Raw genomic sequence first — 13,797 nt, forward strand, 5'->3', positions numbered from 1 at the left:
TTTACTGTTGCGTGTTTGCTTATGGTGAATCTATTGTTTAGTAATACCTTTGAACAATCTTTCTTTTTAATCATCATCTAATTTTATTACATTTTGTTTAGTTGGTTTTTTTTTCAGGTACATATAATAAAGTGCCCACATCTTTGCGTACACATATGTGAATGTTGACATGTGCATACACTCATGTAACTATCACCCAGCTCGAGATATCAAACCTTCTCACTGATATTTTTCCCCCTTACAACAAAGAAGTCTGTGTATCTCTATTTGTGAGAAATCCAGAGAATAGGGGTTCTACAGCAGGATTTCTAAATCTCAGCACTTTTGATATTTCGGCTCAAATAATTCTTGTGTGTTCTAGGGTGTTTAGAAGCAGCCCTGGTTTTTCATCCATTTGATGCCAAGAGTACTTCTCAAGTCATGACAATCAGAAATGTCTCCAGATGTGGCTAAATGTCCCCTGGAGGGCAACAGTCGCCTCCTGCTTGAGAACCGCTGCCATAGAGAATTCCTCAACAGCATTTTCATGTATTTTTTTAATGCCCATGCGAAGTACAAAGTGCTCATCAAACCTGAATACAGAGAAAGATCGCATATCCCAGCTGCAGTGAAGAGGATTAGGACCCTGTAACAAGATTCTGAGTAGCTGTGATGTCTGTCACTTCCAGCCTGGTCACTAATCCCCTGACTGATCCTATTTTGCTCTCCTTCCATTCTGGAGCAAGCTTGGGTTTTAAAGATCAAGTTGCCAAGAGAAGGGAGAGTCTAGGGTTGCTGGATCCTTGGAGATTGCAGAGCACTGGCCAAACTGCAACCAAAATTTGGGGGTGGGGGTGTTCATTATAGAAGTTAGCATACCCTGAGTATTAGGATGATGTTTAATTCTTTATATTTCAATGTCTCTATTTTAATTTTATCAAAGCAATTCATATATAAAATAGAGGTCAAATAATAATGCAATTTTTAACAATAACCCCCTGCTCCACAAATGCTTTCTGATGGTTGAAGACTGACTCCTCCAACTCCTTTCCACCATCTCCCCTTTCTCACATCCTACTCACATGTGCTTTTCCCAATTATCACCATGCAGGTATTACTCACTGGTAAGCCAGGTAGTGCAGAATTACCTTGCCTCCTTTCTTATATGACATTTTCTATTTCCCTGGTCAATAACTATCCCTGGTTCTATAATATTCAGACTTTCATTTAACTCCCTACTTCAGTCATCTTAACCAGTCCTGGCTGCCTGCGGGTCTTGAATCCAGTGATCCTCTTTGGTTCAGTTATAAACCTCTGGTATTCCTTGGCATGGGAGAGGGGTCTACCTCCCCAATTCAGGAGTACTGCTGTCTTACAGGCCTTCCATCAGTCCCGGTGCTTTTAAGTGCTGAGACTCAGGAGTTCTGCAGGCCAGACTGGCTCTCCTCTTGGTGATATTTTCATCCATAGATATCCAGGTTGTAAATTTCTCTAATCTGCTGAGTCAGATACTCTCTACCTACCTGTACTTTTTCAGAATGTAGCCAAAATTGCTGATATGCTGTTGTTTCCTCTCTTAGTCAATTTGTCTTGTATTGCTTGTCATTCCTTTGCTTTCATTCTGGCTGGATTTTGTGAAGAAGAAGTGATAAATGTCTGCAGACTATTCACCATTTTTCACCTGAAACCTCCCTCAGGAAAGTGGCTTCTTTGATTTACTTTGTAATGTAAAAGAGATAATAAAAAAATTTTTAATGGCTCGGCTATGCTATGCTTTAGATTCTTAAAGTCCTCCTAAATTGCTGAATTTTCCCTCTTAATCAACCTTTAGGAGACAACTAGTTTGTCCAATCATCTGAAGTAAATAAGATGTTCACTGGGGACTCTGAAGCAAGGTCGGCGTCAAGGGCATGCAGCCTGTACAGTCACACAGGGACCTGAGCTCAGAAGGGTCCTGGGCTGGGTTTAATGCTCTGTGGTCACTTTCTTGAAATTCCTAATAGTTTTTGGACAAGTGAGCTACATTTTTGTGTTACACTAGGCCCTGCAAATTATGAAATTTACATTCTCTGAATGTAAATACCCTGATGTCTAAATATAATTGGTAGGATTGCACAGTCTCAGGGCTGTCAACTCAAACTTCCCTTTTATAAATTCCCTGCTGGTAGCCATGCAGCTGCTATTGGCTCACTACCAAAGCTGGGTAGCTCACTGCCTTCTTAGCAGTTCCTTTTCTCTCTGGACCTCTCTGACAGAAAGTTCTTTCTTACTCTGAAATGAAACACATATTCTTTATCTTATATGTGTTTTGTTCCATATTTTATATGAATCACTCAGTTGTTTATACATGTTATATGCAAATATGTATACATGGTTTATTATAAAAGAATGAAATTATTGGAAAATGCTGAAAAGCATAAAAAATAATTACTACTAATCTTTCTATTGAGTAATAACTATTATGAACCTGTTACTATGGATGTTTCTTTCCTTTTTCTATGCATTTATAGTACTAATAACAATAATAAGGGTGACAGTTGATTTATTGCTGCTTAAAATGTGCTAGGAGCTTTGCTAAGTGTTTTAAATGAATAATTGCACTCAGCAGAGATAATGAGAGAGATATGAATATATATTATGTGCATAAGTGTTAAGATTATAATATATATCTTTTTTTGCTCTATTCTACTCAGTTCTATAATGACACCTGTCCTTGCAAAGATAAGAAAATTTAAAACAAAACATAGTTACTTCATGGACAGATAACAAAAAGGGATCATTTTATTCCTTTTGCTGAGAGTGTCAAGATGTGTGACCTTGGGTAAGACATTTTTCTTCCTAAAGCTTTAGTTTCTCTTTTTGTAAAATGCACAAAATATACTCCCTACCCTACAGGATTATGAGGGTCAACAGCAACAGCAGTAAGACATTGCTACACTGAAACTACCGTGTTTCAGACTCACCCATATTTTGTCATTTATTATAATTATTTTACCAATCCAAAAAAGTGAATGAAGTCTTGTTTTCCAGATGGGGAAACTGAGGCTTAAAGCTGTTATGTGGCTTCCCCAAGACTGCGTGGAGCAGGTGGTCAGCTGGGTGACAACCCCACAGCCCATCCCTGACCATGGTATTGCGCTATATGAACCCTGTGAATTTGGAACATGGAAGACCTGCCTCCCCACTGAGAGGGACACAATGTATTAGCAGCAAATACTTGCTCCTTTCATTTTCCAGGGTCAACTGCTGAAGTTTTAGTCCTGCAGAAGACCCCTTCCTGTTCATGTTTTTTAGTTCTGCAGTATATGTCACCTGCTGCAACTCCCCTGGAGCTCCATTTAAGCAGTATCCATGGAGAGAAGAACCCATGAAAATCTACCAGTAACCACACAGGATTTTCAACTTTGAAAAGGCTGAGGAAGGGAAAGGATGTGTTCTCAGTGTTGCCTGGACTTCACTTATTTATCTCCTGCCACAGTGTCAGTTTCCTTGATATCTCCCTCAGAATCCATCATGGGAATGTCACTTCAGTGACTAATGTTTGTGAAGCTGTGATGGATTCAGAAAAGCTCACCCCTCTACCTTCCCCTCTGCTTATGCCTTCAAAGGGAAGACATTCCTTTTCTCTTGAAAAAACCAAACCGTCATTCAATCCTTTTACTTTGTCAAATCACTGCTATAGCTTTGGTGTCTGAAGTTATCTTGTGGGAGCATCGCCCTTTCTCACTCCCTGGGCTGGACCTAGCCTTACTTTGGCAAATGAAATGTGGAAAGTCATGGAGACCAGCTGTGAGCAGAAGCATTAGGAAATATTGCATGGTTCTGCTACATCTTGTTCTCTCTGTCCCTGGACCATCAAGTCCTAGGTAGGGGATGCTCCTTCAGCCTTTGTCTTAGAATGAAGAGGACAAGGCTCAGAGCCACAGTTCACCTGTGAAGGGCATACAATATGGATGTGAAACAAACCTTATTGTTTTAAGCCCCTGAGATATTTTTGGGCTTATTTGTTACTGTTACATGGCCTATGCGTTGCTGACTGATACAATGGGTCTTACCTGTGACTTTTCTCTCACTCAGTTTAATAATGAACAATCAATCGCTTGTTATTACTACAGTCCTTGGAATACTTGTGACGGTGCAGTGCAGGTGCTCTGTGCTATAGTAATGGTTCTTGACCTTGGCTACCTATTAGGATCCTCTGAGGCAGTTCTGTCTGTTAGATTTAATATGGATCCCCAGGCTCCATTCTGGAGCGATTGAATTAGATTCTCTACGTGTAGGTCTCAAGCACTGGTATTTTAAGGTTCTCTTTAGGAGTTTGTATAGTACAGCCAGGAGTGAGGACCACTGCTTTAGAGTGATGGAAGTATGAGTTCTTCAGGAATAAAGGTTGGTCACTGAGATAGACCGTCTGTTTGATAGAAAATAGATACAACAGGAAACTTCCAGGGAAAGAAGAAAATAAGAGGCTGCAATCACTATTGAAAAGAGAACGCAAAAGTCACTGACTTTGACAGTTTCACGGTAAAGAGAGAGTCTCAGTTCAGCTGCCGCAGCTGTCATGTAGTGAGGAAGGTGATCGATTCCAGGTAAGCAGAAGTAGAGTCCCTCAGAAATCCATCCTCACCTGAGTATCAGGAGGCCCTATCTCATCAGCAAAGACCAGAGAAAAGAGTTTCTGTGTGTTCAACCATTATAGTACAGCTAGGATATACTTGCAGGAAATTGGCAGCACAGAGGAGAAAAGTAGGTTTTTTTTTTAGCTCCATGTATCAGCCATTATGTTGGTATTGCTTCGTTAAGAATTAATTCTATAATTTTGGATAAAAGCACATGTTTTGCATTTCCAGTATTTCCAGAAGTGTTGGGGAAGGGGAGTAAAATGTTCCAGCTTAGAATTTTCTATGAGTATTATTATTTTGGGAAGTGAGTATAGAAATGCATTAACATTAGAACTACCGATTTACTGAGACTATGGCATGTGACATATGTAGGGGCTGTAAAATTCAGCCTAACCTTACAAAGAGGATAACAAGTTGGGGAGCTAAGATGGTCCTGGCAGATTAAGCTATATAGCCTCTTTCTCTTGAGTAAATTCTATCCATCCCTACATTCATCCATGTATCCATCCATCCATCCATTCATCCATCATTATAACATTTATCAAGCACTTAATAGTCATTTATTTGATTCAGTCAGTCAGCATTTATTGAGGGCATACCACATGCCAGGTACTAATGACAGATTTAAAAATGCTCCAGTATACTTATTCCAGTAGATGATGTGAAAATCAAATAAGCTAATGTAGATAGAAAGGCTATGTATATATTTTGACATGCTGTTAAGACATGAAGGATTATTATTATCCAATCTTTAATATCACTGCTTTGCAATCCAATGTTTTGGTATTTTTTCAGCTTGTTGACAGGCACAAATATTTCCCAGGACTCCAAAGCCTGCAATTAAGAAACTGGAAACCTTCATAAACACACAAGTTGACTAATTAGTCCCTAACTAGTTAGCATATTGGGTATTGTAATCACTGTAAGATATATTGGTTAAATGTCATGGAATAGAAAGAAGAGTTGCTACATTATATTATGTCAAAATTTGCATGAAGATTTCATTAAAATATTTAATGGGACCTGCCAGTTCTGCACCATGGCTAGCTAGTCAGTCAGTCGCACATGTGAGATCTCACTGGTCTTTGGCAGTTTGGGCATCAGATTAACAGGTGATCCTTTAATTCAGTTAAAGGAAACTGGAACAATTTTAACACCTATTAATATTCCAAGATTTTTTACTGACCACACAGTAAAGAACTATAAGCATTATTAGTTTGTCTTGCATTTGATGACACTAAAGCACAGAGAGGCCAAAAAACTACCCAGAATCATTTAGATAGACCCTAGGTTGAGTGTAGCTATGGTTGGCTTTAAAACCCTTCATTTCTAGACCTCTGATTCATCTCAACTCCTGACAAGTCCCAAGAATTAATTAATACTTGTGCTCTCATTTTCACTAGCACTGTGTAGGATAGATCTGTGTGTTTTTATTACATTTGTTTTTTTAATTGAATTATAGTTGATATGCAGTCTTATGCTGGTTTCATATGCATACATTTACAACACAGTGGTTCAACAGTTACCCACATTATGAAATTCTCATCCCCAACTAGTGTAGTTACTTTCTCTCAATGTAGAAAGATGTTACAGAATCACTGACTGTTTTTTACATGCTGTACTACCGTCCTCGTGACCAACTTATATTATGATTGAGAGTTTCTGTGCCCCTTTATCCCTCTCACCCTCCCTACCGCGACCCCAGACCCTCCCCCATGGTAACCAAGAGTCACTTCTCAATGTCTATGAGTCTACTGCTATTTTGTTCATTTTGTTTTTAGATTCCACAGATAAGTGAAATCATATGATATTTGTCTTTCTCCATCTGGCTTACTTCACTGAGCATAAAACCCTCTAGATCCATCCATATTGGTACAAGTGACAGGATTTCTTTTCTTTTTATGGCTGAGTAATAAATAATATTCCATTGTGTATATGTCCCACATCTTCTTTTTCCATTCATTTATTGATGGACACTTAGGTTGCTTCCATATCTTGGCAACTGTAAATAATGCAGCAGTAAACATAGGGGTGCATATATCTTTTCAAATCAGGGATTTTGCTTTCTTAGGGGAAATTCCTGGAAGTGGAATTACTGGGTCATATGGTATTTCTCTTTTTAGTTTTTTGAGAAAACTCCATACTGCTTTCCACAGTGGCTGCACCAATTTACATTCCCACCAACAGTGTAGGAGGGTTCCCTTTTCTCCACATCCTTTCCAATACTTGTTATTTCTTATCTTTTGGATAGTGGCCCTTCTAACTGATGTGAGGTGATAATCTCCTTGTGGTTTTCATTTGCCATGATGATCTGCCATGTGGAGCATCTTTTCATGGCCTGTTGGCCATCTGTATTTCTTCTTTGGAAACATGTCTGTCAGGTCCTCTGTCCATTTTTTAATTGGGTTATTTGTTTCTTTGGTGTTGGGTTGTATGAGTTCTTTAAATATTTTGGATGAAAGCCCCTTATTGGATAAATCATTTACAAATATATTCTCCCATATTGTGAGTTGCCTTTTTGTTCTGTTGATAGTATCCTTCTTACATTTGTTTTTAATTCAAAGTCTCTGTGGCTTCCAAAACAATGTCAGAGAAAGTCTAAAGGATAAGTTAATTGTTTCCACATAAATTCTTCAACTTATTGAGGGAGACATTATTCTTCCCTTTGAACTTGCGTATTTCTTGGTTCCTTCCTCTCTGGTGGTATTTCAGTATAGCAGAATGAAACACTGATATTTGGAGTAAGTCAAAGCCCAGTGAGGTCTTGTTTTTAGCTTCTATTACTCCATGATGCTTGAATAATCACTGGTTCAACATAACTCCTCCCAAAGGCAAATTTTGTCCTAGTAGATTTATAGTGAGACGTTGATAGAGTTGTTAAGGATCCTAGCTTCTGAGGTAACTACACCACTTATTAGTGGCTTATTTTCTCGGCTTTTTACATTTGGCCATTTGGTTTATTCATGACATTCACTTATGCTAAACAAATTAGAAGAGACTCATGCAAACATTGGGATGCCCATTTATTAATTTAAAATGAAAACAAATTGACATGGTGGCATAAGATTCTTGAGTCTTGTTGAGAAAGTCTCTGGTGAACATGTTTCTCCCTGAAGCAATAAACCAAACAAATCTGGAGGTTCTTTAATGCATTTAGGATATTTAAATGGTTCTCAGTATCACGTTATATACATGGATATACCCTTCTTTAAAATAGAGAGATATCTGTTAAGGGGTGTGGGTATTCAATCTTCTGAACAAAGGGTCCTTTCCTGGAAACTCAAAACTGTCGCTATTGGTTCTTTACGACCTTACATTCACATCATGCTGGTGGTAGCCAGGCAAGTCAACTAACAGTCTTGAATTACTTGAACTGTTGTTGGCATCTCACTCCTTATCAAGTCTGCTTTTCTTTAGACCTTTTTTGGTTTCACTTCCAATTTTGTTAATTAATATTTTACTTGCTATTGGTCTGTGCACTGATCTTGGATTTCTCAGCTCTAACCCTGGTTCTCTCTGGAACTATGTGTCTCTGACGTTACAGACATTCTGGTACCTGTGTACCTGAAATGATTCTCAAAGGACGCCTTCCTGGAGGGGATCACTGGCTTATGCAGAATGTACATTCCTAAGAATTGGACAGAAGCAGACTATTCTTGGCAGTGGTTGTAAATATTTCAACGCTTACCTGTGTTTTTAGATAAATTCTTAATCCCCGAAAGCTTCAGCTCTCCTATTGTTTCAGCAAATGGAAAAAAAAAGACCGTCCCTGCTGTAACGGCCTTCAGAGTTCTATTGCTTCCATGTGACAGACAAAACGCTGGAAGCAAGCACCCTTTCAAGAGCTGTAAAGTGCTAGCAAAGTGCTGGTGTGGCAACTTTAGAGAGGTTATTTGCAAGGACATCAAGAAATAATCTCTGCAGCATGAATAGAAATGACACAGGCGGAAGGCCCTTCCTGAGGGACTTTATCAAGAGAATGCTGAATGGCATTCCATTTCAAACGACATCTAGTGACAGGTACGGTGACAACTTGGGCCACCCCATACGTTTCCCAGGTGCTGTAGGTGAGTTCTGCGGTTAGGGACCAGCCTTCTCCAGATACACAACTCCAGAAACAAAAACTGACAGACAGGACCCCAGGAAGCCAGGCGTGCATGCACTGACAAAGCATGTATTGAGCACTTACTGTGTGACTCACCCTGAGCCTTAGGCTGGGACCAAGACAGGGAAAAGAATATATGCAAAAGATAATCAAATGATGGAGGGTCCTTGTTTATATTTGCTCATGGTCTAACTACTGGTTGGCTTGAGAACCAATAGGTACTAAGCTCTGTCAGGACACCTTGATCATCACTGTGCATGGTCTAAACCCAGAGTGGCATGAACCCACATGACTGGGCCCAAGCTATAGAACTATTGGGTATATTCCTTCAGTGCTTTGGACATTATTCCTCACCTGAAATGAAGGGATTGGACAAAATGATTTTCCCTAGTAAATAAAAATATCCCTCATTCTGTATCTGCCTCTGCACTCCTGCCACTGCTGCAGAGAAGGTCAGTCACCTCTCACCTGGACTCGTCCAACAGGCAGCTGACGTGTCCCTCTGGCTTCAGTTTCTACCTGGTCCACATTGCTGCCAGAGGGATGTTTCTTGCACACTGAGCTGACCCTTTAAGGAGCCCATTATCTCCAGCTGAAGTCCAGGCATCTAATACAGAGAATACAGCTTTGATCACCTCCGTACTTTGACTCAGCTCCAATGCCTTTAAAACTCCTGGGATGTTTGTGGTTCCTGAAGGGGTCCATGCTGTTTTTATACTTCCCTGCTGCTTCTACTCTCCCACTGCAAAGCACTTCAGAGATCAGACCAGGGACTATCTCATATGTTTTCTTGTAACCTGAGTACTTAGGAGAACAGTTGGCACCTACTAGATCCACAAAACATTTTAAAAAAAAAAATCAATGAATGCATGAATAACTGAGTGTTAACTGCTCATCTTCCTGGACAGTTTGTTCTTCTTGGAAGAAATGTGCCAAGCCTCCTCTTTCCCCATTTTTAGTCTATTGAAGAGTCAAAATACTCATTATGCAGGATTTCTGTGAGCACAAAACAAATAGCACATGAAAATGACCTTGCAGAATGCATAGCAAAAAAGTGACAAGATTAAAGGCTCAATTCCAAGTTCTTATTACTACCAGCCAGCTGTGTGACTTGGAGCAAAGCATTTCCCTTTTGACCCTCAGTATCTCCTCTGTAAAATGGAGTTAAAAACTACCTACTTCACAGGTTTATTTAGAAGATTAATTGGCTGATGTATGGGAAACATTTGGCACATGGCTGGCAGAGAATAAGCTCTCAAGCAGCACCTTAGACTGCCTCAGTCCTGGTTGGGGTAAAATCTTCTATGTCAGGTTAGGGTGTTAGGGTCTGCTCATGTTTCCAGGCCTTCTACTCCTCCTTTACTAAACCTTGTTCCTTCCAACACATGCGCTTGTGTGCATGTCACATATACATAATTACATATTGTATTCTAGCTCTATTAAATGCTTCAGTTTTCCAAATACACCATGGTATCATTTAGTCCTTTTGGGAATATTCTCCCTCTTCTTGCCATTTTTTCCCCCTCCTGTCAGTCCTTAGAGACCCTCTCCATCCCTATCTCAATGTACCTTTTGCCCCTTCAGGTTGGATGTGGTCCTTTCCTCCCTGTTTCTGCAGGTTCCTGTGCTTGTTTTTAATGAACACGAATCTTATCATGTTGTCATAGTCTGTTCATTGTCCAGTCTTCTCTAGCATCCTGGAAGGTCTTTCAGTCTGGGAAAGGAACCTTACTCATCACTCTGTCCTCAGGACCAAGCACTTGTTTGCTAAGTGAAGCTCCTATTGAGGAGAATGGAATTATGATCAGACAGTCTACACTGGATGCCAGGCTTTGCCAGGCTTCTCTACTTTGCAAACTGAAAGTAGATGCCATGGGAGGACAACTGGCCCAGTAATCAAGAGATGTGAGTGCTGGGTTCACAAATGCTAGAACTTCCCACGTGATCCTGAGCTGATCACCTGTCTCTCTGGACCTCAGCTCAGTCACCCATTAGTTGAAGGAGCAGGACTCAATCTGGGTGGGTAAGTGCATAGCACACCTGTCTTCACTCTGCTCTCCCTTGTCCTTGGCAGGCATCGTTAATTGATGTTGGTCCTGTTTCACTGTGAATCTTCCCAGGAAGCCATCACTAGTTGATCAGAGATGGCTCCTGAGATGATCCTGCCCAGATTTCTTATAGTTCTGGCATCTTGTGAATCTCAATAAAAATAACGGAAGCATTTATGATGGGGGAATTGCCCTGATTCTCTTTACTTCTGCTTTGTTAGGATGCTGACTCTTCCATGAAATGCCTAGTAATCAACAAAATACACAAGTAAAGCCCAACCCATCAAAAATGCAGAATTCATCCCCAGATACTCAGCTAAAAACTTGACATTTTAAGTACTGTCAGTACATGAGGGGATAATATACCTTTAGATTTTATCAATATTAATATAAAGTTACTAGGTTCCTCATTATATTTTGTTTCTCTTTGGGGCTTCTGCTTCTAAGTATATACCCATCATCTACTCTGAGAAATGTCTGTGCTTTGTAGAGGCAGAAAGTAAAGGCAACCAAGTTGAGGCCAGTGTTCTAATTTAGATTTAGCCTTCTCAGGGCAGTAATGCTTCCTAGGAGAGCAGTAGACATTCTTCTCTCTCACTTTCACAAATAATTGACCCCTGTAACAGTCTGGTGAAGAACGCAGAGTGAAGAGTTTGTATCCATGTTGGAAAAAACAGTTTTCCATTCATTCTGGAAGGTTGTCAAGGGCTTACTCTGTGCTGGACTCTGGGAACACCAATATGAACCAGGCAAAGCCCAGGAGTACCGTCCAGCTGGGGAGAAGGAGAGGTAGAGTTGAAATTCAGTTGGCACACACTGGTATGAACGTGTTGGTCACTTCCAGGGAACATCAGCTGGGACTAGTTAGAATTCTTGCCACACTAGCTATTAAGTCATTTTCAATATTCAGCCTGCAGATAAGCAAGCCAAATAGCAAGAACTACCAAAGAGGTAAGGACAGTATGTTCTGAGGGCAGGATGCTCAATTCTGGGAAGGTATCCAGAGGAAATGAGGAGAATGGGATTATGGAGGATGGGAAGGGATTCATCAGTTTGTCAAGGAGGGAAGGACATTTGGAGAAAAGACCCTGTATAAAGCATGTCCATAGATTGTATGTTGGATCTCACGGCCCCTTTGGTGAACTGCATAGAGTTTATGGTGGCTAAATAGTATGCCTATTTTTTGTGTGTGATAGCAAATAATTGTGACGAGGACAGTCGCCATGCCTCTTTTGTTGCATATCCACTTCAACTATGACCCCTTCGCTTCGTTTGGATGGCAAGGCATGCCTAGCTGGTTCATGTCCGCCTTCTATACCCACTTAATTCCCTCCTGCTGATATGCTCTCCTTGACGTATCTCCCGGGATGAGGGCCTGTCCCAGGTTGGAAGCCCCTGGAAGAGGCTGTCTGCTGTAGATTAGTGGCGGGCGGCCATCAGAGCGTTACCTGGGGATTGGAGACTGGGCGGAGAGAGGAGTAGAGTGAAGATGCGCCGCAGGAGAGTCTCAGGCCGCTGTGCGGGAGCTCTGATGAGGGAATGCCTGCTCAGAGCTGTCCCTCCTGGTAGCAGGAAGGTCAAGGCCTTACTCCCTGGAGTGCCTCAGTCACTGGATCCAGGCTTCCCCAGAGGGGCCATAGCGTTGGGCAGGGCAGCTCTCTCATGGGGAAGCAGGTGCTGAGGGAGCAACCCTCCCATCCGCCGGGGGAGAACAGCCCGTATTACCAGAGGGGGTCTGGGGGGCTCCTCACCACGGCTCCGCAAAGCCTGACAAAGGGCAGAGTTGACTCCATCATGTGACCAAGTGACTTTTCTGTATCCTTTGCCTTATATTTCCACAAACATTTTCAAATGACAAGTCACATCAGTTACTATTCATGACACTTTTTATGTATGAGGAAACCAAATGGAGGAAGTTGATTTGTTAAGGCCATGCAGAACTGCTGAGCAGAATTGCTAGTGGAATCCAGATCTCCTACTCCTTGTCTTTTCTATTCCACCATCCTTCCCCTAATATCTTTCTTTTTTAATGCTTCTTATACTGAGGTCCACCCATGCCTTGATTTGAATTTCCTTCTTATTTTATTCACAAGTTCTTCTTTATTTAGAGGACCAGGGGTCAGGACCTACATTCTACTGGACTTCTGCCCCGTGCCTTAGAGCAGAGCAGACCTCTCCCATTTCCTGTTCATGTTCTGCCTAATAACAATACTCTCCACCCAGCTGCCCAATCCAGAGAAACTTCTGAGTCATCCTAGACCCCTTTCTCTACCTCACTGCACACACAAGTCAAGACCTCTTCCTACTCATCTCTTGTCCTCACTGTTACCATAACTTCTCATTTTGGGCATTTGTAGAACCACACAACTGCCTTGACTATCTGCAGGTATACTTCCCTTTGGTTCATTCCCACACAGCCACCAGAACATCTTCCAGAACGGCAGAGTTGGAAATACATCTCTGTTCTTAAAGCTTCTCAGGCTTTCTACAGTCAGTGGGCAAAAGCCCAAATGCCTTCGCATGGCACCAAGATTCTTCAGCTTGGATTGCTTGCTTGTCTGCCCTGTAGCCCCACTGTCTTCCATGGTAGGCTAGGCTCCAATCTCCTCATTCTTTGGGCACAAGAAACATTTCAGGACTCTGTACCTTTGCTCTAGCTATTCTTAGATCTGGGGTACCCTCTCTCATAGCTTGGAATTTGTTTCATCTTTCAAGACCCAAATGTGAATTTTTATATGAAATTGTTTCCATTTTCACTTCCAATATGAATATATATTATAGTTACAGAGGTCTCTGTCTCCTTCTCTGGATTAAAAAACCTCTCAGTGGTGGAGACCACGTCTCATGTAGCCCAATAGATCTACAGACCAGGCCAGGACTAGAATGGGTAAGTGCCCACTAAATGCTTGTTGGGAGAATGGCTTAGTGGCCAATATGACAAAATGTGATCATCCCTTCCATTTTCCTCTAGAAAGGTATCAGTCTTCTGCCAGAATAGCAAATGCCAATTGAGAGGAATTTCCCAGAAAACAGCTAGGGAAAT

Source organism: Manis pentadactyla, chromosome 3 (assembly GCF_030020395.1).
Source record: "Manis pentadactyla isolate mManPen7 chromosome 3, mManPen7.hap1, whole genome shotgun sequence".
Lineage (NCBI taxonomy): Eukaryota > Metazoa > Chordata > Mammalia > Pholidota > Manidae > Manis > Manis pentadactyla.